Source organism: Microtus oregoni, unplaced genomic scaffold (genome assembly GCF_018167655.1).
Source record: "Microtus oregoni isolate MIOR12 unplaced genomic scaffold, Mior012 000008F_ref0000371, whole genome shotgun sequence".
Classification (NCBI taxonomy): Eukaryota; Metazoa; Chordata; class Mammalia; order Rodentia; family Cricetidae; genus Microtus; species Microtus oregoni.
In genome coordinates, this window is record NW_024543067.1 from 48,639,909 (window position 1) to 48,666,964 (window position 27,056).

The 27,056-nt window shown below is 47.9% G+C and overlaps 1 protein-coding gene across 1 annotated transcript in view; it reads right to left on the reverse strand.

The window, feature by feature from the left end:
• Positions 1-22,183, reverse strand: part of Kcnj5 (potassium inwardly rectifying channel subfamily J member 5) — a 31,358-nt gene extending 9,175 nt beyond the window's left edge. Inside the window, exon 1 of the mRNA XM_041657861.1 lies at positions 21,945-22,183. The gene's annotated coding sequence lies outside the window, so the exon portion shown is untranslated. The remainder of the gene's footprint in view (positions 1-21,944) is intronic.
• Between the last annotated feature and the right edge of the window lie 4,873 nt (positions 22,184-27,056).

Consider the following 27,056-nt stretch of genomic DNA (forward strand, 5'->3'; position numbering starts at 1 on the left):
GTACAGACCTGGAACGGGAGGCTGCTCCCTTCTGGGGATTCTCAAGTGTGTCTCTTCTAGGGCACAGTGTCCCAGACTCTGAAATTCTCAAGGGCTGGGATCAGGTACTCTTACAGCATTTCTTTGTATCCCTGGTGCCCCCGGAGAATCTAGGATGTGGCACATGCTCAGGAGTTTGTTGAATGGAAAAAACTGGGGGTTGGTCACACATGAAGTGTTTAAGGTATTTGGAGAAATCTGAGAGCAATTGGAAAAATAATAATTGCCACAGTTTATTAAACCTTCATATGCTTCATGCACTGTCACTTGTGATTAAGATCATAGCCTGTTGGAGTTAGTGACTGCAATCCCCATTATACACTGCGTAGAGTGCATTAAAAAGATGTTTAGTTTTTAAAAATATGTATGCATGTTTTGCCTGTGTGTGTATGTGCCCTGTGTGCCTGCCGGGTGCCTGCAGAGCCAGCAAAGACATTGGACCCTCTGGGAATGGAGTTGCAGACAGTTGTGAGCTGCCGTGTAAGTGTATCTGAACCCAGGCCCTCTGCAAGAGCAGCAAGTGCTCTTAGCCACTGAGCCATTCCTCCATCCCTTCATGAGGATTTCTAGTATTTTGTTAGGATACAAGGTCCTCAAGTGCAAGGATCTGTGTCTGTGTGTTCCTTGCTACATTCCAAATACAAAACCGGGATAGATCGCCTGGCCCAGACCGGTTCAAAAGCACTGCTGCATGCAGAAAGGAAAGATAAACATGAAAGCAGGGGAAGAGGGTATGAAGGTCAATTTTGGGATTCCTGCCCACCTGGCCCCAAGCCTGTGCTTCCCTCCACAAGCCATTGCCTTCCTCCTTTATCATTTGGGATCCTTTAGCATCTGATGGAAAGGAGAAGGCGGCATATGCCTGTTTCCCTGAGCGGTCCCTCCCGCTGTCTGGATGGGGAGTCTGGTCGTCTGAGTACTTATTAAAATGACAAACCACTGTGTAGAGTCACCCTTGAACTATCTGATCTAGTTAGTCCTGAGAAATTGAGATGGATTACATGTTCATGCCCCGAGACTTTCAAAAGGACTGCGTTTTAGAGGGCATGCCACACTTCAAAGAGACACACGGACACCTGGAATATTCCATCCATTGCCTTCCTAACATTCTACTCAAGCTCGTCTAAAATGCTTTGAAACTCTGATAAAGATAGGGGAGGTTGTGAGCCCCTCTGATTACTGAGAATAGCTTACTCAGGGGCAGAAGTTGAGCTAAGAAATGTTCCTCCATTTGCTTGTTTATTCTTATCACAAGTAATTAAATGGTTATATATTATCTGTCCATTTTTCTTTTGTTGTTGCAAAAGTCTTTGTTTGCTTATTCTTTGTTTTTGAGACAGTTTCAGGTTGGTGGGGAAGCTACTATGTAGCCCAGGCTGTCCTCCAACCCTGGTCTTCCTGCTGCTGCTGTGGCTTTGGTATTGCTGGGGTTTGCCACTGTACTGAGCTAGTGTTTCCATTTCTCAGTTGAGGAAAGGATGCTGGAAGCAGCATGCGACCAGTTTAGTTCTGGAATCTGACTTTATATTGCTGTACCCCCAGAGGCTGAACCCTGACGACATGATGATGTTCTATGACTCGAGCTTTAGCTAAGAGATTGCTGCGTCCAGAATTTTCTCTGAGCTCTGAACCTGACATTTCTCTTAGGCCTCCGTTTTCTTCGTTGCACTGGCTGAGCAATAAAGCGTCTTGACCACTCTGTGACCTGGGCCAGTAAAATTGTTCTCTTGCAGGCTCGAATCCAAGCACCCAGTCTGGATAGCTCACCCTGGGGTTTGGTAAGTCTCTCTTTGGAATCCATTTGGGCACGGTCCCTTGTGGGAACTTCCGTAACACTAGTTTGGGGACTTTAGGAAACGTTTGGAAACCATTTTGGTGAGCGTTCTAGAAACCGGTAGACAGCCAATTAGAAATTAGCAGGCTTGGTGGACATGAGGACTGGACCCCTTCTTTACAACCAATGTCCTGTGAAGACCAGGACAGGAACTGTAGGACTCTCGCTATTGGTCAGAGGAAAGGGACCTGAGTCAAATCTGGTTCTTGGATGGGACTTCCTGAACTGCCTGAGGACATTTGTTTATAACTTTAAAGCTGGTTCCAGGTCAGCAGTATGCATTCCACACATACCAATGCCTACTCTTGCTACTCCCAGTCAAATTGGCCCATCAATCCTCTGGACCAGAAAACACCCCTTAGGGAAGCTGTTGTCCTAGCTTCAGCTGTTAACTTGACACAATCTAGAGTCACCGGTGGGGAGTCTCAGTTGAGAGACTGCGTACATCAGATCGGCTTGTGGCCATGTCTATGAGAGATTGCCTTGGCTGATGATTGACGTGGCAGAGCATGGGCCACTGTGAGCGGCACTGTCCCTAGGCAGGTGGGGCTGAGCTGTATAAGAAAGCTAGATAGATGAACAACAAGCGAGGGAGCAAGTCAGAGTGAGCTAGCAGTCAAGCTTCTGCTCCTAGTTCCTGCCCTGACTTCCCTCAGTGATGGGAGGTAACCTGGGGGGTTATATAAGCCACATGAACCCTTTCCTCTCATAAGTTGCTTTTGGTCAGGGTATTTTAGCAAACCGAAAGAGATGAAACCAAAACAGCTGTCTATTTTGGGGCCACTGGACATAGTGTGGGCTGTCTAAAATGTAAACGGACACAATGTTCTCTTGGGGACATTCTCACCCCCCTGAGGGTGTCCCGTGCCACTCTGAAATAAACTCTGTCTTCTAACTATGTTCTCTGTGTCTTATCTGAATTCTTCTGGCAGGACTCACAAGACAAGAGATGAGTGGGAACAAGAGCAAAATATCCGTGACATAGAGCATGGAACCAACTGAACCACTGGCCAACTATGGCAATACTGTCCATCTTGAGGAATCCTGTGACAGCCACCTGGGTGGCCGAAGCAATTTCAAGGTAACCTTTAAAATGTCATCCACTTGAAGGGCCATTTGTCTCCCACATCCATTGGCCATTTCCTCCTCTGCACAAAGCCACCTGCTCCCTGCTCTTACATGCGGTAGCTGCAAAGATGAATGAAATACAAAGGGAATTGCTTGGGCTATCTTTATAGAGGGCTGTGCAGGATTTTGTTCTGCCCCCTGGGTGAGTCTTTGTGCCAAACATCTGACCAGAGATTCCTAGAGCTGGCAGACTATGCTGGTGACCCCAAAGACCCTGCACCCCTGGGAACTCAGCTGTGGTAACCCACATTGGCTTCCAACTGAAGTGTTTGGTGAGTTCTCCCAGCCACACATGCTGAGCAGGGCTATGGCAGCGCCATGAGAATGAGTCCTGTCCAAGGCACTTGGGAAGTGTGTTCTACCCTTAGCTCTGCTGATTTTCTGCAGTTTCCTTCCTATTTTTAAATACACTCTATGCCTTCGTATAGCAGAGGGCCCTGTGATGTATTAGAAGCAGAGCGATATTTTCTAGGACACCCGTGCCCAGGTCTGGAAAAGTTGTGCTCGTGGAGAAGGCTGCATATTTCTGATTTAAGAGCCATGCATTTGCCTAAAATATCCCTTGTGTCACCTAGGGTGTGATGACTAAGTTCTGTAGTCGGCTCGGTTGGGTTAATGGGCTAAGAATCCCGCAGGTCACTAATGAGACACAACTTCAGGCTTGTCTGTGCAGGTGTCTTCAGGGAGGCAAACCTGAAGAGGGAGGACTCACCCTGAGTGTGTGTAGCTCTGCCCCATGGCCTGGAGCCCAGACTGACTCATACAGGGAAGGAGAAAGCAAACGAGCTACGGCAGTCCCTCCCCATTCTCCGATCCCTGGTCTGACCAGATGTGAGCAAGCTCTCCCTGCCAGGGCTTCCAGCTGCTTCGCGGCCGTGTCTTCTTTCCCACCGGGCTATCCTTTTAAACTCTGAGCCAAGCTAACCTTTCCTTCTTCAAGTGGCTGCCTTTAGGTGTTTGATCACAGCTACCGGTACACGGGGTAGGACTTGGGTTTGAGCTCATGGTGCAACAGACTTGTTCTGTGGGCCACAGAAAGAGTTCTCTCTGCATCGGCCTCAGTTTCCTACGCTAGACATCTCAGCTACTATTCTCTGCCCTCCTTGCTTGGGGGCCATTGTGGGGAGCCCGATAAAGGACACATGACACAAACATAAGTAAAATGCAGCCCCGCACCACATAATAATGCTTTGATTGATGACAGACTGCATATATGACCTGGTCCCTCAAGACAGCGTCAAACAGTAATAGAGCCTGCACTTGGCCATCTTGATTGTATAAACTTAGCTCTACAGAATCACCTAATAGTGCATCTTCTTCAGACTGTGTCTCTGTCATTACGCTGGGTGCTGTATATTTATAATCTCTCCTTCCTTCAATTTAAGTGCAGAGTGGTGCGCAATTTCCCCAAATTTTAAACACACCAAGAGAAGAAACGTTTAAATCAAGCACACGAAACCTCAGTGGTGTTTGCAGTGTGGGTATGAAGCTCCTTGATCATGGAACCATTGCCGCCCAGGTTTCTTCAAAAGTTAAAAGAAGACTTATTCTGGAAAATCCTGGCCTCCAGTCATGTGTGCCCATCAACTCAAACAGATTTTCAGGGACAATATAAGCAGACATTTAAAAATCATGTTCTAGGATCAGTTCAACTAACTGTGCCTCCATTCGGTAGGTATTAATTAAGGATCTGTTAGAGTCCGGGCCCTGACCTGGGAGCTGGATACAGAGCAGTGAAGAAGGTAAACGCAGCCCAGCCTACCTGTACTTTTCATCTTAGCGCTGTCTCTTTCTGCCCAAGGTGTTCAGAACTGTGGGCAGAAGAGAGGCAGGAAGACAGGCACAGGCCTGTGAGAGACAAGCTGAGCATCCCAGCTGCTCTCTTCAAGGCTCCCACCTGAGCAAACCCTCTCACGCCTGGCCGCCCTGTGACTGCATTTCTTTCTCTTCTGGCTGCCCCTTGTGCCTGGGGGTGGGGAGAGCTACTAGAACATGATAAAAGGTCTCTGCAAAGACAGCTTCAAGGCCAGCAAAGAGGCTCATTTCCTTTGATACAAAACCCAAGTGGAGAGACTCGAAAGAGGCCAAATCAAAGGGGCTGTACTGAGACGGCGCCTGAGAGAAACTGACATTCATTAAATAGATCTGGTGCAAAGGACACCACAGACACCCAGCATAGTGCAGAGGCCTCTGGGACTTGGGGAGGTCGAGAATGCTAGGGACCAGGGGCCCTTGCATTGCAGTCTAACTAGAGCTATACTCAGACTTGGTGGCATTTCCTGGACAGAGCTCTGGGCTGAGAGTCTTAGCTTAGACTAAGTTTCCCAATTATGAAAATGGGAATCACAGATATCTTCCTGAATTCCTCTTTTCTTTTTCTCATGAGCTGGGTTACCATCTGCATGCCCTGAAGTTCGGGATATGAGATGAAGAACACTAGAGAAAGAGGCACAGAGGAGGACGTACTCATGTTCCCGCTGAGATATCTGGGCTCTCTTCTGAGTAAATCTGATGAGTGTGCTAGGGATTTAGACAAGATTGACAGCATTGGAGAATTTGATGGTGCAAGGAAAGCATCAGCTTTGCCTCAATTTAAGATTTAAAATACCAGAAGAAAGGGTGGATGTTTCAGGGCTTTAGTGAAGTCCGTTAATAGACCACAACTTCCTTCTAGTTAAAAAAAAAAAAAATCTGAAGTCAAACAGTGGTCTTGATCTGCAGTAAAGATTAGAACATTACATGCTGTTTTCTCCCCCTTTCAGAGGTAATGTCGAGCTGGGTATAACAGCATACACCTTTAACTCCAGTACTTGGGAAGCAGAGGAAGACACATTTCTGCAAATTTTAGGATGTTCTGGTCTACATGGCAGCCAGAACTATGCAAAGTGATCCTGTCTCAAAAACCAAAAACAAATGACCAAAAAGGTTGATGTTAAGTCATTGGCCAAAGGGGTTCCTTAGGCTCCCCTCCAAAATATCACAAACTATCGGTTACTTTCCATTACCTGATGGTAAGGCCTATTGCTGAAGATTAACACTTACTATGTCAAATATGAAGAAATGGATCTGGTATCCAACTAGAAGCTTCACCCCTACTGACTAGCATTCATACTGCTGGAAGGTACTTTGCATGCTACCGGAGAAGAAAAGTAATCGTCAATAGCACTCAGTTACAAACCTTGCAACCAATAATAGAGATCTGCCTGCAACACAGGCAATAGTGGCACAATTGTTATGGAAGTAACCAACCACTTTTTAAAAATTGGATTTAATGTATAAAAAATGGATTTAATGCCCACGGTATGAGAGAGAGCCATAACTGATTCTACTAAAGAGGCCAAGAACCTGAGACTAGCTACATCTTGGGCCTGGGAGTAAAACCTACTATTATTCTGCTAAAGGAACAAAGCAGTAAAATGACTTCTAATGACATAATGCTGTACTCATGGATCAGTGCATCACTCAGCCCTCATTAGAGAAGCGTTTTCTTGTAGTAGACTGCAATTAAGAGAGGGAGCCACAACTGGATAGCGTGCACAGAGTGAAAGACTTTGTAGCACACAGTCCTGATGGGGTGTATTTATCAACATCCTGAACCCCAAGGCTTAGAGAGCTGTGTGGAAGAGAAGGAGAAAGAGTAAAGAAGCTAGTGGTGGTGGGGGGGATGACTCCAAGGAACAGCACTTTCCAGACACAACAGAACTAACGCACGTATGAACTCCCAGATGTGACAGTGTCCATAGTCATATATACACAGGTCCAAACCAGACAAACATCCCAGCCATGAGAGGGCAAATGGACATGTGGTCCCATCCCTAATCAAGAAACTGTTTTTAATTGATGCATGCTGGGAGGGGAAAATCAGAGAGGAAAGAAGATGAAGTCAGGTGGATAAAGATGTGGGTACGATCTGGGAGGAGTTGGGGGAGGGGAAGAATATGATCAGAATTCGGTAGATAAACAAATTGTGATTGACAAGAGCCACAAAAGAGTTAGTCCAGTTAGGCCTGTCAGTCACTGGCCAGGGGACTAGCTCACAGGAAAACTATTTTCCTAATTGGAAGAATGTCCATACATGTCTATGAGCTGCTTATGGAATTTTAGCTTGAGCCTGGAGAGGTGGCTGAGCAGTTAAGAGCACTGGCTGCTTTTCCAGAGGACCCAGGTTCAATTCCCAACACCCACATGACGGCCCACAACTGTCTGTAACTCCAGTTCCAGGGGATCCAATGCATTCTTCTGACCTCAGTGGGCCTTGCCTGAGCATAGTACACAGACATACATGCAGGCAAAAGACCCATACACCTAAAATAAAATAATAAATAAAATAGAACACTTTTTAAAAAAACTTTTGCTGTACATTGCTGCTAAGCCTGCCCACTTTCCTAAGTTCTAACTAAATAATAACAGTAAATTTTCCTTTCCCTTTTTTTCTATCATTTATTTGGATACCAGCCAAAAATCCTAAATGCCCATGACACCTTGGACACCTAAATCTCCTCTCACTCCCACCACAGAGCGGGTTTTGGTCACCCTTGCTGACCCTGCCTGCCTTCCTGAACTCTAAGTTAAATGACACAACTATCTCACTTCCTCTTGTCCATCCCTTTTTTCAGCTTGCCTGGTCTATAGGTTTTCTTTGAAATGCTAAGTGTGTTTTTAAACTTGTTTAGTAACAAGAGTGAGACCCACAAAAGGAACCCCAACTTCCTCAGAGCAACTACACTGAAGTGTTAGAACCTGAGAGAGCCCCAAAGGGTGGTGCCTGGGCTGCTTTGGTCCTCTAAAGTGTGCACTGATTAGCAGGGAGTGTTAAAGGCAGAAGAAACGGTGTCTATATCCTGCATAGAGAAGGCACATTTAACCAGGCAGGATTCTAAGATGCCCCCACGATCCCTATCCCTTCTCACACTCCATAAAATCCCAGGACTTGGATTCCTTGTTCCCATGGTTGGTACAGTTCAAAGGTGATGTCAGCCTGGTCTAATGGTAGCCACCCTCTGCAGGATTTTCCTGAAGCAGGAGTTGGTAGATTTCTTCTTTCCTTTAAAGGTAGAAGGGTCTACGCAGCAAGTGGCTATCTCTGGGGACAGAGCATAGCTGGTGGTGGCTGTCAAGGCAGCCACAGTCTACAAAGGCAAAGACTGGATTTCTCACATCCCCAGGAGCAGGGAAGAGAAGCTCAGGTTCCCCATGAGAACTGAGCAGGGTCGTGATCACAGAGTAGCTGCCCCTCTGATGCTAAGTGGATGCTGTTTTGAGACCTGAGTTAGGTCTGTGGCCATCTCTTGTGGCAGAAATGGAAACAGTACAGATTCGATGCTCAGTGGAGGATCCTTCAGCCACCAGATCACCTCAGTTCACAGTTCACTAGTCAGGGAGGGTGAGCTCATGAGCTGAGACCCTCCTGAGCCTATGGCTCCATCTCCTCCATTTTGAAGGAGATTTTGTTTTATAAAAATGGAAAACAAGAGCTTCTAAATCTTTCCAAGGACCCTGGTGTGTTATTTTATACCCCTCCACCCCCCACCACATACCCTGTAGATTTGGATTCCTCCTCCTTCCATACCGTAATTAGGGACCTCGCCTCTCATCCCCCCAAGAAGCCGCGTCTGAAGTCTGGAGGACTTTCTAAGAACGTTTCTTTTTTGCCAGTCTACCCCAGCCAGAGCTGGGGCAGGGTTTGTGAGTAGTTCTTTGAGGCTGGCCAGCTTGCTTACTGCTCCAGGGATGCTGCCTTGGAGAGGAAGCAACCACCACGCACAGTGTGACCTGGAAAACCTTGCAGTGAGGGCAGCTCAGAGCAGTGTAGAATGGGATCCCCAAGAAGGCCATTTGGGGGGCCTAGGACCCGAGGCTTCAGGATACAGTGAGAACCCAGAAGTCCCAAGACCTGAGGCTTTCAGCCTGGACTTGGAGAATTTGAGTGACATGGGAGGGTTGGTCACCCACCTTGTGGGCAGTCTAGGACGGCATCACTACTGGGACAAAACACTCAGTTCTCTCCACTCTTCTGCCCTCTAGTGTGGGAGAATTGTCTGTATTCTGTCAATCATATTTCAAATAAACGCTGATTGGCCAGGCAGGAAGTATAGGCGGGAAAACCAGACAGGAAATAGAAATGAGGTAATAAGAACAGGAGAATTCTGGGAAGGAGGAATTTGATTCTTCCCACTCCTGCCCAGACCACTGAAGCAGCAGGATGTGATCTGCCCCACTAAAAAGGTATTGAGCCACATGGCTAACATAGATCAGAAAAATGGGTTAATCAAGATACGAGAGTTAGCCAGTGAGAGACTAAAGCTAATGGGCCAATCAGCTTATAATTTATGGAGACCTATGTGTGATTTTCTTTGTGGCCAAACAGTTGTGGGAACCAGGCAGGACAGAAGCAACAAACAAGCAGGCCCCTGTTCATGTTACACTCTAGTCCACTGGTTGATGGCTATCCAGCTGTCCAGGGAAAGCCCCAGATACATATGGACTTCCTCAGCTGCACAGAGGCATTATGGCTAGGTTGCCATATACCAGGGGGTGGTTGGGAAAGAGGAGACAGAGAGGTGCTGTCCCCAGAAGAATAGGAACAACTGGTCTTGGAGCTCTAGTTGGGGATGGGTTGGTACAATTCAACAATGGGCTAGGCCCAATCTCCTCACCTTGAGGGTCCCTTTTCTCACAGAGGGGCCAGTGGATGTCCCCTCCATCTCCCAAAAGCCTGTGTGCAAACAACATTGAAAAGTTGGCCTTTTTTTTTTTTTTTCTGGGGGAAAAATCTTGACTTTCCAGCATTTCAAAATTATTCTTAAAGCAAAATCCTTTTTAGAGCACTCTGAGGCCTAATGGTACAGAGACCAGCAGAAATAAATCTTTAAAAAACCCATCAGGGATTTCCTGAGAAACCCTGTCATATTGCTGCTATTTGGTCTAGCAACTCAGGTGGGATCCAATCTTGAATTCCTCGCTGGTAAGCTTAGGTCAGTCTGGGTCACAGCACAGAAGGTACTAAGCGTGAAAGCTCAAGGGAACGAGAAGCAAGGCTTTAACCAGCCAGTCAGCTAATTAGTCGGTTAATGAATTCCCACTGAACACTTGTGCTTTGCGGGGCCCTGAGGGGTAGAGGACCGGAGGAGCTCACCCTAGCCACTTTGACATGCCTTCCATTCACGGAGCAACTGTTGAAATGCAGGTTCTGACTCACTGAGTCTGGGGTTCCTTGAATCTACATTTTCCCCAAGGTGTCCCAGTGACATCATCACCCATGGCCCTCAGTACCTTCCTGAGTGGCAGGGCTGCCCCACCCCGAGTGCACAGGGCAACCAGCTCAGGTTCCAAGAGGCTCTGGAAGGCAAGAGAGTGAAGAGCACATGTCTATTCCCAGACTTCAACCAGCTCAAGGGATGGCAGGGGACATAATGACCACCAGCTCAGCTCCGTGGAGAATGATAGGAAATCCAAGGCGCTGTTCTTAACTGGGTGCGACTGAGCAGGTGAGGTGGGGTCAGCAAAGCTATAGCACACAGTGCCTATCGTGATAGCAAAACCTTGTCACGAGGAGAGGGGCCAAGCAGGAATAAGGGCTCGGGTATCCAATGCTAAGCCAAATCTCCGCTCTGGGCGTCTGTGCAATGCATCCTCTCACCCACGTCTCTCTCGTCCCTTTTAATAGCTTGGTGTTGCAAATCATAAACGCACAGCCGTTAAGTAACCTGCTAACCTGCTTAAGGCTGCAGTGCCTGAGTGGCAGGGCCAGGTTCCTCTTGACTTCACACGCTCTGCGCACAGGCTGCTCCCCGTCAGCTCTCAGAGTCTGGCTAAGCTGTTCCATGCTTCCATGGCTTCGAGAAAGCTGACCCAGCTTGCAGCCAGACTGACAGACACCTGATCTGTGCCAGGAAGCCAATTAATATTGACTGCCGTGTTCCTAGGCTGCTAGCGGCATGATTGCTTCTCTGCTCTCTGGGGCTGTCTTCTCCCTGGGCCCTCCGGCTTCTTTCCAGATACCCCAGAGCCAGATGACAGCATTGTCCCTCATTGTTCCCAGGAGATCGAGACCCCCCTGTGGTCCAGGGAGCATCACTCCTGCTGGGACACTAACGCTGTCCCCCTTCCCTCGCGGAAGAGTCTGCGTACACACTGGACCCTACACAGCAGACTGGGTGGCAGCCACTTGTTCCGTTCTTACACCCCCCCAACCCACACTGGATTACTCTTCGTCTCAGAGAGTCTGCTTCTGCCAGGAGTCAAGGGAAATACTTTGCTCCTCCGGAATACTGTGCCTAGTGCAGTGTACATGCTGGTAGCAAACAGAACCCATGCTGGGCACTGACCTCTGCTGCCTACAGAAGCAGATAGGAGGCGCCAGTGAGTCACAGCTGCCCTGGGCTCTCTAGGCAGACCCTGCATAGCTGCTTACCAGTCTTGGGCAGATAACAGGCGTTCTCCTATTTTAACTCAGATGTAATGTTTTCTCACACCTCATTTTCTTTTCTTTTCTTTTTCTTTTTCTTTCCTTTTTTTGAAATGGGGTCTCAGTATATACCAGACTGGCCTCAAGCCAAGGATGATCTTGAAATTCTGGTCCTCCCGTCTCCACCCCTGGAGTGTTGGGATTGTAAGTATGTGCCTCTTAGCTTGGTTTGCATTGGATAATTTGTTTTATAAAGACTAGAAATACTTCTTTCTCTTTAGTCTAGGAAAAGCAATTATCCAAACAGACAGTAAATGTAAACAAAATCGTTCTGACTTAGGGAGCACGGGAAGACACGGTGGGGACCATAGCTTAGGGAGCACGGGAAGGCACGGTGGGGACCATAGCTTAGGGAGCACGGGAAGGCATGGTGGGGACCATAGCTTAGGGAGCATGGGAAGGCACGGTGGGGACAGTAGCTTAGGGAGCACGGGAAGACACGGTGGGGACCATAGCTTAGGGAGCACGGGAAGACACGGTGGGGACCATAGCTTAGGGAGCACGGGAAGACACGGTGGGGACCATAGCTTAGGGAGCACGGGAAGGCACGGTGGGGACTGTAGCTTAGGGAGCACGGGAAGGCACGGTGGGGACCATAGCTTAGGGAGCACGGGAAGACACGGTGGGGACTGTAGTTTAGGGAGCACGGGAAGGCACGGTGGGGACTGTAGCTTAGGGAGCATGGGAAGACACGGTGGGGATTGTAGCTTAGGGAGCACAGGAAGGCACGGTGGGGACTGTAGCTTAGGGAGCACGGGAAGGCACAGTGGGGACCATAGCTTAGGGAGCACAGAAAGACACGGTGGGGGCTGTAGCTTAGGGAGCACGGGAAGGCACGGTGGGGACTGTAGCTTAGGGAGCACGGGAAGACACGGTGGGGACTGTAGCAGCCCTGGATAAGTGTGCTGTGGAAGGACGGTGTCAGGGTGGTGTGGAATTGAGGCTGTGCATCGACTGCTTTTCTTCTAGGAAGAAAAGATTTGGAGATGGAGCTGGGCATGGTAGCACATGGCACATGATGGCACATGGTGGCACATGGCTCATCCCAGCACTGGGGTGCCTGAAGCAGGAGGCTCGCAAGTGTGAGAGCAGCCTTGGCTACACAGCAAGTTTCAGAGAGAGCCGACTAGGCCACACAGGGAGACTCTGTCTGAATAGTAAAAGAAAAGAAAGATAACACATTATCATCTGTGTTATGATGGTGGGTTCAATTTTGGAAACATTGTACAAGGTAAAGAAATAGGTGTCTGGGAACCATGTTCGGCATCTGCCAAATTATGTTTCTGGGCTCCTGTGTGGGAGAGGGGCCTCCTCTCTGAGTGAGGTAGACTGTACTTTGAGTTATGGTGATCCTGGCACATTTTCTCTTGTCTTTACTGCTCATGCACTGGCAGGACAAAAGGAGGCAGGGGCTTCAAACTGGGCACGCTCCCCAACAAAGAGTGGTCAAGGGCTGTCTCCTCTGTTCCTACAAGCCCTGGCTGCTCCATACAACCTTATCTTCCCAGCCCCTCTGTCATGCAGATGGACACCTCTTCCTCATGAGTAAGCACTCCTTCCAGAGGGCTGCAGAGAACAGCACACTGGGCAATGCGCTATGGTTGTCCATTTCACTAATGGTGGTGGTGAGGCTCTCAATGGGAAGAGAGTTCTGATTGCAAATGCAAGCCCTTCAGAGAGGCTGTAAGGACAAGTGAGCAGAGCAGGTCACCTCTCCACTGCCACCGTCTGTCTTAGATGCAATGGATGCCAATCACCAGCAGTCAGTCATGGTGGCATAGCAGGACTGTGGCACCATGCCAGGTAAGTGGGACTGAATGCAGATGCCAGCGCTTATACCCAGACTGTTGCTATGTCTTGCGAGGCTCACAAGGGCTTGAGGAATGCATGGTTTTTTTTAACTTTGCTCTAAGCAGAAGGCCCTGGAAAAAGGCTCTCCTACAACCACAGTAAAGATCTCTTGTGGCTTTAGGGACAGTGACAAGCATAGGCCATGCTCCAGGAGCAGGGCAAGGGGCACTTGGTAGAGTGTAGAGCCAGGAGCAATGCGACTCTAGGAATAGATGGTGTCAGAAGGGACACGTCATCACTGCAGGGCTGTATCTGTGCACAGTGCTCTGGTTGCCGGGCTATGGGCTGAGAAAAGCTCCACCCAAGGGAATGGTGAGGAGAAGTCAGGGGTGGATGAGAGCTCCTCTCCATCAGCCTTGTACAGACTCCGTTCCCTGGGGATCTGTCACAGACGTGCAGTCTCCTCTGCTCAGGACACCCTTGGCCTGCATCCCAGCTGCCTCTGCTCCTCAGAGGAGAGCCGTGAAAGCGGCCCTTCAGCATAGTCGCATGCAGAGTCAAGCCAGAGAAAGAGACAGGGGACTGAAGTCGAGACAGAGTCATTCCGCTGTGCCACCCTTGGGCTCAGATATGAAGGCCAGAGCACCATGCTTCGAAAGGGGCATCTGTGCTGTGTTCCCCACAGCTTCAAACTCTGCTAGCTTTATTTATCTTCTAGCTTTATTGTAAGCATGTGTTCAGTGTATATCTTGCAGCAGGTTGTACTGTCTTCTTTGTAGAAAAACTCTGTAAGTAATGTGGGGCGTGCATGCATGTGTGTGTATGTATGTGCATGTGTGTGTGTGTGCATGTGTGTTTGTGTGTGTGTGTGCTGACAACCCTGAACTGGGCACTCTACCTATGTTAGCTTGACAACATTAGGTACTAAATATTATGCACCCATTGTGCAGATAGAAACTGTGGTTTAGAGCAGACAGATGACTTGCCCAAGGCCACATGTAGAGAAGCTGCAGAGCCCAGCCCTGGGCCCACACTCTTGCCCATCAGAATCCAATGATCTTGATTAGGAATTGTAATCCTGACTCTCTTGACCACACCTGTTCCCTGGATCACATTTACCCAATAGATTTCCACCCTTAGTCTCTTTCCCTATAAGGATGCCCATGGAATCATCACGCTGAAGAAACTACTTGCCATCTGATCTTGCCCAATACCAATGTAATATCCCCGGCCCCTTCGCTAGAATCGCACAGGGACAACTATCGTACATCAGTGTAATCATGGGATAGCAATGGTGTCTGCAGTTCTCCTGGGTTCTTCCAACGCTCTCCCACTGACATGAGACTCTGATAGCATTAGCCCCATTTTAGAGCTGCAAAGTCGAGGTACCTGGTAAAGCAATGGTACTGCCCCTCCTTCTTAGGAAGCCACCAACAGACACACTGAGGCTGTAATGGGGACACTGTGTGATTTCACAGCAGGCCTCACAGGTGACCCTGACTTCTAGCTGCACAACAAAGGGGTCAAGTGGCTCTAAAGGAAGAGCAGAAGGTGAGTTTGAGGCCTTTGGACCCTCAGGCTGCCCAGATCAAGGTGGTGATTGGCTGCTGGCTCAAACAACATCCTTGGCCGATACCCCATCACCTGTGTAAGGAAGTCATAAAGCCCCCTGCATTGGCTTCTGGTGTCTGGAGAGAAATAAGTGTCCAATTAGAAGTGCTCTGGACTAATCCCCTGGCTATTGTGTCATTAAAGAAACAGGAATCCTGAGAGCTGTGACGAAGACGAAAGCAGAAGGGGACTAAATGGGGACTAAATGGCCGCTGTGGGATTTCCAGGGAGAGAGGACCAGAAGAGGGGCGGGGGGGGGGGGGAGAGAGAGAGAGAGAGAAGAAGAAGAAGAAGGAGGAGGAGGAGGAGGAGGGAGGGAAGGAGGGAGAGAGAGCCCTAGCATTCTGCTTGGTACTTTACTTCTTTGGAGAACATGCAGGGAGGAAAAAGAGAAACTTCTGTGGAGAGGACTGCTAGCTTCCTTCAACTGGAATATTTTGTGGCTCACCCTGGAGAGCTGCTGGGGGCTGCCCTCAGCCCCATTCGCTTTGATACTTGGCTGGGGCTTACTTGCATAGTGCAAGGTACCCTTCCAGTCCTCTGCAGAAGATGTATGAAAAATCATGAATTAAAAAAAAAGGCATGAAAATCAACTTAATTCCTTTTCCATTTTCCACACATTTGTATCTGTCTAGTATCTTTTTTCTTTGTAAGCCTGGCATCTCTATGAAAGCAAACACGGTAATTTTAATACATGTCTTCATTGTAACTCCACATTGTATGAATTCTGCATTAAATAATAAAGAGGATTAATAATTAAATCAAAAATGAAAAGAAAAGATACTTGTTTTCCCTCTAAGGCCTGGGGGACAGATTTCGTGGGCTGGTGCCGATGGGTCAGGGATGGTTAGAGAGGATCACATGAAGTGCGGAGCTGAGAACAGCAAGCCAACAGATGGGGTGAATGTGCGAATGTTTATGTAGAGGGGAAAGGGTGAGGTGAGGGGAGACATGGGCCAGGAATGAGGGAAAAACAGGGAACAAGGGTACAATAGGTATGGTCCCCAGAATTACAGTTGAAACCTAATTCTGAACATTGTGTGTGTACTATTTACTTAGTCTCTTTAGACAAGACATGGGGTTGGTAGTCCTTTCCCCTTGTCTGGTTGATAACACAAGCACTGTGTGTGTGTGTGTGTGTGTGTGTGTGTGTGTGTGTGTGTGTGCAAGCTTCATCAAAGCAACAAGTTAATGCTCTAAGTTTAAACCCAGGCTGGTCAGCTTTAGAGTCTCCCTGAACATCTTCAGAAAACAAGGGAGAGAGAATGGCTTCAGGTCCCACGGCACAGGAAAGATGTAAATGTCTTTGGAGGATGAATAAAAGGGGGAAAGTTGGTAAGAACAGGGGAAAAATAGAAGGACAGAGGACTGGAGACAGGAGTTGAAAAGCAGCCAGGCAGTGGTGGCACAGGCCTTTAATTGCAGCACCAGGGAAACAGGCAAGTGGATCGGTGTGAGTTTGAGGCCAGCCTGGTCTACAGAGCCAGTGCCAGGGCAGCCAGCACTGCACAGAGAAACCCTGTCTCAAAAAATCAAAAGACAAAACCAACAACAACAACAACAACAAAAAGAGTGGAGAAGCAGAGGTTCTTCTGAAAAGGAAGCAAGGAGAACGACCAAGGACTCTGTCCAGGGGTCGTGTGTCATCGTACTTCCTGTACACCTGTGAGGTTCTTGCCATCATCTTCAGTCTTTTCTATGCCATTTCAAGATGGGCATTGTCTGGCCCATTTTCCAGGAAGCCAACCAAGAAATCCCGTGATCCCCAGCGTCCTACAATTAACTTCTGGTAGAGGCGACAAGGACTGCTGGTGACTGCAAAGTGTGGAAGCAATCGAAGGAGAGAGGAGAGCTAACCGAACAGAGAAGCACACCGAGTCTGCAGATTCAAAGACAACTGTGATAATGATGGGGACTTTCCCCAAGGTGACAGGAAGTTCTTTCGCAAACAAGGAAGATTTTACTAAGATCGGTTAGAGAGATAAACAGTTCAGCACAGGTAAAATAACTCCGGAACAAGAATAAAGTGGAAAGGATCAATCCTCCCATTTCAAGAATCACTACACAGCTGGGGTAAACAGGAATGTGGTGGGAGATGGAGATGCACAGAGCCCAAAGGAGCAGAAAGCCAGAAGAGACCTTCACAATGATAGTCAATGTTCTTGATTAAATTTGTTTTCAACAAAAGTGCAAAAGAAGTTCAATGGAGAAAAGATCACCTTTTCAACAAATGAGGAAGGGGTGATCTGACATTAGAGTGCAGGGGGGAACTGAAGTCTCTGACTTTATAAAAAAAAATCTCAAAATGGATCTTAGCTGTAAGAGGAGGAGAGAGCTTGTGGAAAACGCTTCCGGATCTAGGGTAGCTGGGCAGAGTTCTTACACTTGACATCAAAAGCGTAATCCATACAACAAAAATGACAATGTTCATCATGAACACATCTGCTTTGGAAAAAGGCGTTCTAAGGGGATGACAGGACAGATTACAGAGTGGGAGAAATACTTGCAGAGTGCATATCTGACAAAGGACTCATGCCCACACTGTATAAAGAACTCCCCAAACCGAACTGAGAAACAAAGAACAATCCAATTAGAAAACAGGCCAGAGATGTTGCAGGACATGAACAGAGAGGAAACAAACACAGTGGAAGGTGCTAGCTCCTTATCCACGGGAACAAAGCAAGCAAACCACAGCAAGCTACTGCACACACCTGTCAGAAAGGCTAGAGCACAGGGGTGACAGCAAATGTCGGCAAGGGGGCAGAGAGGCTGGGCTACTGGTTGCTGTTCCTAGGAATGTAAAATGATAGCCACCATGGGAAAGTTTAAACTAAAAAAAAAAAAAAAAAAAAAAAAGAGTTATTTTGTTATTCACTGATGTGTGCACCTGCACGTGAGTTGTAAACTCCCACATATAGGGGCTGAGAACCAAAGTTCGATCTACCCAAAGAGCAATGAGTTCTAATCTCGGAGCTGTCTATCCATCTCCTTGACTTTTTTTTTTTTAATGTAATAAAAAACAAGCTCACTGCATTCATTGTCACCTGATAATGACACAAGGGCCACTAAGACAATATGAATAAATGTTTTGGGACTGTGCTCCCAACAGATGACCCCTTTGAGAGCACTGTACGTCCTCCTCGACTTCTCCAGTGCTTGGCAGCCTCTAGCTGGAAACACTCTGGAGCAGAGTAACAGCTTCTCCTTTTAGCATGATCCGACCCAGCTGTTTCGTTGACTTTGTTTTAGAGTGAATCTCTTCTGCATCATCTAATACAAGGCGCACGTACTCATCAAAGCCAATAACACAACCTTCTATCCGAATATTCATTTGCTCATACAGTCAGACCTGAATCCCAGACCTCTTTTGCAAGATCAGGAGGCTGGAATGGGAGAGAAGCTGAGAGGCAGCATTCCCAGCCCTGGTGGCCACCTCAGGGCCATGATGAGGTGCCTGCCAAACCCCACCCAACTTCTTCGCCTTCATCTCAGACACTCTGGCCAGCCTGGGGGTTTGTCCTTGGTGACCAGGAAGTGCTGTTGCTACCTGCTAACTGGTCAGATTAACCCTGACCTTTGCTCCCAGCCTGCTCAGGTCCCCAATGACAGCAGAATTTAACATTTAAGCTCCAGCCAGGATCTCCAGAGTCGTGTGATAAAGGTTCGTTTTTGACATTTAGCATTAACACAACTCTTGGCAAAGGTTGCTGTCACCATGGGCTCTGTTGACAAGAATAGCTCCCTTATCAGAAAGTCGAGGTAGGAGGAACTGGACACCCAGGACAGCCACCCAGTCCCTTCCACTGGGCTTCCTCTTCTTACTTTTAAAATAATTTTAAAGAAGGCCACTTCTTATGTAAGTAATTTTATTCAAATTTCTCCCTGTAATTCCTTGTATCTAAACTGCCATTCTCCTGTCTCTAGAAAGGAAGAAAAGAAAGGAAGGAAGAAAGAAAGAAAGAAAATGTTCCCAAGGCTGACAAGTGTCTTAGCAGACAGTTGATGATGGGTCCCTTCAGAAACACTGCCTCTCAGTGGCCAGTCCACGCAGTGAGAAGCTTAGTCTGAAAATGGGTACACTGAGCCGCCGGTGGAGTCCTGCCCCCACTCAATTACTCTCCATTGTCCTCCACTCCCTGCCTAAAAATCTGGTCAGTATAGGCTTGAAAAATACAGGCAAGTTTTAGCTAATGTTCTTAATGGAAAACAACCCTGCCTAAATGAGTATATCCAAAAGACTCCTGGAAACAGCCTAAATGCCCCTTGACTGAAGAATGGATAAAGAAGATGTGGTACATTTACACAATGGAGTACTACACAGAGGAAAAAAATAATGACATCTTGAAATTTGCAGGCAAATGGATGGATCTAGAAAACATCATATTGAGTGAGGTAACCCAGATCCAGAAAGACAAATATAATATGTACTCACTCATAAGTGACTTTTAAACATAAAGCAAAGAAAAAAACAACCTACAATTCACAAATCCAGAAAACCTAAACAACAAGGAGGACCCTAAGAGAGTCTACCCGGAAAGTAGAAAAAGACAAAATCTCCTGAGTAAATTGGGAGTGTGGGGCTCATGGGAGAGGGTAGAAATAGAGGGAGGAAGAAGGAAGGGAGGGGAGGGGATATATATATATACAAAAAATCAAAAGACTCCAAAATTATTTATTCCTGGGGGCATGCTAGGATGCTGAACTGATTCTAAATAACATTCAGAAGTGGGTGGAATTTTCAGGTATATGAACTTCCAGCATTTACTTCAGGGGCTTGGCCCCAGAAGGCATGCAGAATCCCAACACCTTAAACATGAGTGGGAACTCAAGACTGGGCACCCTGCTGTGTGGTAACCTTCATCACAAATTACCATAACAGTCTTAGAAGGCTCCTCGATTGATGGACCAGAAACCCAGTCACACAGTTGCAGAGGACCCCAGAGGGAACTTGCAACTCATGCATCATGTACCAGAGGAAGCAACAAAGAGAGGTGTTCTGCATGCCCAGCATGTGGAAGGCAGCCTCAGGGAAATCTGTACTGGGGAATCCTGCTGAGAACTGACTTTATACAGAGTCAGTTCTGTATTTCGTATTTCGAAATACCTACGTATTTCGGCTTCGGGACAGCTCTGGACAGAGGGGATGACCAGTCCCATCTGTCTCCTGCCCTCCCCCTGTCTTCTCTCCCCCCACAGCTGACCTGCTTGCTAGATGGAGCATAGAACGCACTCATTTTATGCTAAAAACAGACACGGTCTTAAGCAAGAAATGCTGCTTCTGAGTGGCCAGCTGTTGGTAGCTGTCTTGGAGAGGCGATGCCAGGGTACTGGGCTCTTTTCTGTTAGAAAGCTAGGTAGTAAGTCCGGGGAAGATGGCTGGGTGTTGTTGGAGGATGAAGTTATTTCTGTGATGATTCAGTCGTGCTCCCAAGCACACCCTGGACCATACAACTCGCCCTGGAAGCAGAGCTTTCCCCTGTAAAACTAGTACATGTTTAATAGTATCTGATCCCAAGGGGTCTAACCAACCCTTTCATGTCAAAACCCAGTTCAATCTGCTTCTAAATTCCCACATCACTCTGTTCTGCTCACTTGCCAGAGCCTAGGAAACTCTGGGATGGGATTTAAGACGGTATTCACCTAAACCAGGCACCATGTGCGTCCTGCCTCTAATCCCAGCCCTCCAGAGGCAGAGGTTGGCTGATCTCTGTGAATTCAAGGCCAGCAGCAGCTACAGAGTGATACTTGGTCTCTCAAAACAAAATAAACAGCGATGGGGGAGACATACCTAAGCAAAGGCATCGCCTCAGAGGATTAGATCTGCCCTTTAAGGCCCAGATTTCCTTTTGCTTTTGTTCCTTCTAGAAACAGGAAAACCAAACTCCATCGTACAGGACTTGTGTCCAGGTTAGCATCCCAGTTCCATAAATACCAGTAGCTTTTCCCGACTTTCCCACGTGGGAATGTGCTCTGTGAACTAGGCAGCTTGTTTATGTTAACGAATAGGTATGTACAATTTGGAGTCAGATATAGATGAGAATCTCCTGTCATAAGCTGTGTGTTAAAAGCAAGTTACTCATCCTCCCTGGGCTGCCGTTTCTAACCTGTAGGGTTAAACCTAGAAGAATCCTGCTTAACCTAGAAGAATCTTAGAGTTTTTGGTAAACATACATATTCCTGTGGGTCATCATGTATTCGAAAAGGTCCTCAGTTTTTAGTACGGATACTGGGCAGGCTAGAACCTCCTACTTCCCCTTGGGAGTATCCCGTGGAATTTTGAGGAGCCAGCACTGACCAAAGTCGGTTCCACAGCCCCAGGATAGAAAAGCCCCCCTCCCAGTGGCCTGTCCTTGCATTTGAGAAAAACCCTGACAGAATCAGGGTCTGCGGAGCGGATCTCCAGGAAGAAACACGGTCAGGGAAAGACAAAAACAAAAATACTATGACAGTATACTCGCCCTCCTCAGCTTTTATCTTTAACCTTTTCTTTCTTTTTTTCTTTTCTTTTCCCTTTCTTTTTGAATATGGAAAAGATGTTTTAAAAAGAATGAAAGCATGTAAGTAGCGTCCAGTGCACGGGGGCGGGGTGGAGAAGTGGAGGGGGGGGGGCGTCTGGCACCACAAGAGAGGCTTTCCAATTTGACCAGAAATCAGCTGAAGCCGAGAGTCTAAGGTTCAGGGGTTCGTCCCACCTGGCTATCTCGGCACCCACTTGAAGGTAGAGCTGTTAGTGGGAGCAAGGTTCTCTTTATCTCCTCCTACAGCCTGTTCTGGCAAGCCAAAGATGGAAGGCTGTTTCGGGCGCCCAGGTATCGGGTCTGGCGCCGAGAGCAGGGGCGTTTACAGTCCTCGGGAGGCTGGACTCCTCATCTCCCGGAGGCCGGCTGCTAAAGCCAAGCTTGGGTTTGCTGAACTTTGGACCTCAGGATCTTGTTCCCATCCCATCGCTACCTGGCAGGCTCAGGGGTGAGGGGCGGTGTACGCCTGCTTTCAGAACCAAAGGACCCCCGGTCCGGTCCGGCTTGGGGAGTCGCTGGGCTGGGGAGGGACTCAAGGGAAAAGGAGACAACTTACTTGTAGAGAAGGGAGCTTCTCTGAACCCCTGGGGCTAACTTCTGGCCGTCCTTCCTAGGCGGTGCAGGTGGCGCTCAGGGCTCTCCCGGGGATTCCCTAGCCTCAGGCATTGCCGACCTCCTGGCAGCTGCTCTGTGCTACTCAGGAGTCGCAAGTCCTGCGGGCAGAGGCGCCTAAACCTCCCGCCCCTTCACGGGTCTGCCTCGCCCTTCTAGCTAGAGAGAGCAGCAGGAGGCTCTTCGCTGTCCTTCTCCTCCCCGCCCTTCTCTCTTCTCCCGCCTCATCCCCTCCCGTCCCCCTGGGTTCTCCTCCTTCTGTCCCCCTACAATTGAATCTCTGGAAAAGAATACGATTTAAAGGGCCACAGGCAAAGAAGAACAACAAGGAAAGACAGCAATGTGGGAAAATGCGTGCACAAAGGGGCAGATAGTGGAGATGGGTGGGGGCTGTTGGTATCGGGGTCGCAGTCACTTGGCAAGGAGTTGGGTGCTGGAGGCCTATCAGAGAGAGCTAGCAGCCTCCGCCCTACTGTCTTGCCCACTGCCCCCCCCTTCTCTTCTGGTTCGCCACCTCCCTCCTGGACTTCCCTAGTGATGCTCCTGTGCTTCTAGCCAGAGACCTAAACAGGCTGATGTTGAGTTTGTGAGAGCGGCCCCGTGTACATGTGGGAAGGCTCGCGTGTATATGTGTGTATGTGTGATCGCTCGTCTGTGCGCCCATGGATGTAAGCGCCCCCGCTAGTGTGTGAGCGCCCGCGTGCCTGTGTGTAAAGGCTACGGAGGCGCAGACAGGAGAAACTCTTGGGGCAGAAAATGCAGGCTCAGAGCCTTGCAGGGACTGTGCAGTCACTCTGGGGGCGCTTTGAAGGGGGGTGTTAACAGAAATGCCTTTCCAGAGACCCAACAGAGATGCAACAGGTGGGAACATTCCTAGGGAAGTCAGGAGTCACTGTCCTAGTGGCACCTCAAGCTGTATCCCAACGCTGACGAGTTTGGCTCCTGTAGCTGGACCAGATTTCGAAAGGTCTGAACCTCTGACTGGAGGTGAAAGTCTAGAGAAGAGAGAAGGAAATGGGTCTGTTAGGGCATTCTGCTTAGGAGAAGGCTCCTAAGCGGCCTATAGGTCCTATAGGTCGGTGGGAATGGCAAGGAAGTGGCCTTTCATAGAAGGACAAATGAGATCTGAACCACCTCCGGTTAAGGCGGGTACCTTGCCTCCCACTGCCCCACTTCTCTCTTTGTCTCTTCCCAAAGGCTCTTTATATAAAATATGAAAAGTGTAGTGTCATTTCAGAAATGAAGTCCTGTGCACATTGTTGTATTAATAAGTATGCTAATGAAAACTGTGTGATAAGGGTATTGATGGCACAGTCCTGAATCCCCATGTTTCATTAAACACCAAACCCACCACCCCCAGTCCTTTTCTTGTACATTGTTCTGTATCCACATTCTCTGCATCTGATCGGATCTCAAGGTTTTATTTCATTTTCTGTGAGACTTTCTCCATGTATACACTCCATTGGTTGCTGTTCTGGGGGCTGAGCATCCTTTCGGGATCTATTGTTCATCCCTACACAGCCCCATCCTTCTCCGTGCTGCCTGAAACTCCCACTCACTTCACCTCTCTTCTGTGGACTCCTGGCCTTGAGCAAAGAGAACTCTATTCTTCAATCCCTGTGAACTGTAGGAAAGACAGAAATGTCACTCTGCACAGGGAGGGCTGCTGTCTGGGAGAGCCAGCAGGTGACTATCTGCGGCTGCCTTCAGGAGAGCCTAGAGAACTCAGCGGTGTCAGCTCTTACCCATGTCTGTTACCCAGCCTTTAGGGTTAAACACCACAATAACAGGCTTAGAGTAAGCAGTCTTTGGCCCCAAAGGCAAACACAGCCTGCCTGTGTTTGTGTATCCCTAGGCCCTAGCTCCTGTTGTTTATATTTATTATGGGAGAATATTTATTTATCATATGAATGATGGCCATGACAAGGAAGCTGGTTTATTCCATGACAAGGAGAAACATGCCTGTCACTGGGCCTGAACGGCCCACCCAGGAACACCGCTAAGTGCCACCAGGCCAGCGCCTGCCCCTGGTTACTCACTGCTGCTTACTCTATTAGTCAGGAAATCTGTCTGTCTGTCCCTCAAGGGACTCTGACTGTCTTTGTGTTCATCTCATCGTCCTGGTTAGGATTACTATTGCTGGGGTGCAGCACTGTGACCAAGGGCCAGTTGAGGAGGACAGGGTTTATTTGACTTACGCTTCCACATTGTAGTCCATCACTGGGGAAGTCAGGACAGGACTGCAAACAGGGCAGGAACTGGAGGCAGCAGCTGATGAGGAAGCCATGGAGGAGGATGCTAACTGGCTGGCTCATCCATCATGGCTTGCTTAGTCTGCCTTCTTCCTTATAGATCCCAGGACCACCAGCCCAGGGGTGGCACTACCCACAGTGGGATGGGCCCATCCCCATCAATCATTAATTAAGAAAATACCTTAGGATCTTATGAAGGAATTTTCTTTTTTTTTTTTAAAGATTTATTTATTATGTATACAACTTTCTGCCTCTATTTATACCCACACGCCAGAGGAGGGCGCCAGATCTCTTTACAGATGGTTTGGAGCCACCATGTGGTTGCTGGGAATTGAACTCAGGACCTCTGGAAGAGCAGACAGTGCTCTTAACCACTGAGCCATCTCTCCAGCCCCTGAAGGAATTTTCTTAATTGAGGTTCCCTCCCTTCAGATGACTCTAGCTTGTGTCAAGTTGACATAAAGCTACCAGGACGACCGTTATGTGCTGGTTGAACACTCGGCAGGTAGTATTTAACTCTTTGGTTGTCATGAAAAGCCCTGTTCTCTGAAATCCAGCTAATTAATACGCACTTGAAGCTTTTGCTGAGTCTCAGCTCCATGTTCCACTCTGCAGCAGCAGTGGCCTTCGGGTTAGTGGAGAGGACACGGTGTTCCTTTTGCCTCTTGATGGGACATGGGAGACTTTGTAACAAAACAGGGTGGTCTGGGCAGAACTGCTTTGACAATATTCTCTCAATGTTGAGACCTTAAACCAGAGACAGAAAAATCTGATTGGATTTCTCTCTCTCTGTCTCTCTGTGTGTCTCTGTCTCTCTCTCTGTCTCTCCGTTTGTCTCTGTCTCTGTGTGTGTGTGTCTCTGTCTCTCTGTGTGTGTGTCTCTGTCTCTCTCTGTGTGTGTGTCTCTGTCTCTCTCTGTGTGTGTCTCTGTCTCTCTGTGTGTCTCTGTCTCTGTGTGTGTCTCTGTCTCTCTGTGTTTCTCTGTCTCTCTCTGTGTGTCTCTGTCTCTCTGTCTCTCTCTCTCTGTGTCTCTGTCTCTCTGTCTCTCTCTGTGTGTGTCTCTGTCTCTCTGTGTGTCTCTGTCTCTCTCTGTGTGTCTCTGTCTCTCTGTGTGTCTCTGTCTCTCTGTGTGTCTCTGTCTCTCTCTCTCTCTCTCTCGTGTGTGTGTGTGTGTGTGTGTGTGTGTGTGCTTACCCTGGCCTGAAATTGAGTAGGAGCGGCTGGGATTCTAGTCCTGACTAGTGTTCACAGATTTAGGGTGTTCTGGGCTTTTCCACCCCAAGTCTGTGGGGGTGGGGAGCACAATGGCATTTAAGGACAGGTGACACTGTACTCAGAGAGCTTGGAAGGTGCTAAGTGTGTCTTTCATCGTCTGGAAATTAGTGAGAGGTACAAGAAAGTAGCAGAGCTGCTGCGTATTTTCACCGTTAATTAGAGCGCAGGCCCACCTCCTCGGTCCTCGTTGTTTGCATCTCTTCCCTTCTTTCATGAGCAGGAGCTGAGTTCACAGTTAAAGTTTTTCTCTTTAGCGTATGACACTTAGAGGATGTAATTTTTCTCCTATTTATAGAAACTGCATTTGCATTTATGAGGCCGGTAATATCTCATAAATATTTCCTGCCAGATAAAATATTAATTAAAAGAGTTCGTTGAGTTATACTCTGAAATCTTAACTAAACCTCTTCTAAGACAAATATTTTAAGTCTTTTTCTTCTCAAGCTAGGAGACTCTCTCTTACATTACTGTGTATGATAATAGGCTCTCCAGGATCGGCAGATATCAGACCATGAAGATTTTCTCAATATTTGACAAATAATCAGATGGCATCTACTGAACCCCCTAAAGTAATACATCCTTTTCCCTCAAGAATTAGCAACCCGAATTTGGCTTTTCTGTCTTAGGGCTTATTTATACTAAAATTGCATGTACAGAGAAAGAGAGAGAGAGAGAGAGAGAGAGAGAGAGAGAGAGAGAAAGAGCTTTCCAATCCGTGGATATCGACCACGTACACACACACACACACACACACACACACACACACACACAGAGCTATCCAATCTGTGGACACCACACACACACACACACACAGAGAGAGAGAGAGAGAGAGAGAGAGAGCTATCCAATCCGTGGACACCGACCACACACAGCAGCCCCTCCTCATTATATTTTCTCTGGCTTCAGTTACCCGCAGTCTGCTGTGGTCTGAACAAATCAAATGGAAAATTTCAGAAATGTTCAATTTATAAACTTTAAATTGCATACAGTTCTGAGTAGCATGGTGAAATCTCACATCACCTCGGCCTGTTCCATCAAGGCCCAGGCTGTCTGCGCTGTAGGAGGGACCACTCCCCCGGGCATGTACTTGGTAGCCAACACTAATGTCAAGTTGTCCCTACCTTACTTTAATAATATCTCTGCAGCAGTGATGTAGTGCTATGGGCTGCACAGACCCCACAGCCATAAACTGATTCCTTTCAGTGAAATGGTGTAAGTTCCCAACTTTAGAAAAAAGAATTTTCATTCGCCCAAGGCTGGCACAGTTTTAATAGGCAAAAAAATGCAACTTCTGTTTGTGGAACATCAAAGAAGGGGAAAGAGACTTGTGCTGGCTTTGTTGTTGTTGAGATGTGGATCACATTGTGGTTGATGGATGACACGGGCTTAGTTTGGTTGGAGAGGCCTTACATGTGTGCAGGGAAACCAGCAAGTGCTCAGGTATTCACAGGGGACCTGGGGGCAGGCAGAGGTTAAGTCATTTCCCATTGACCAGCAGGAGACTTCAATAGATGCCCTAAGAGAAGGTA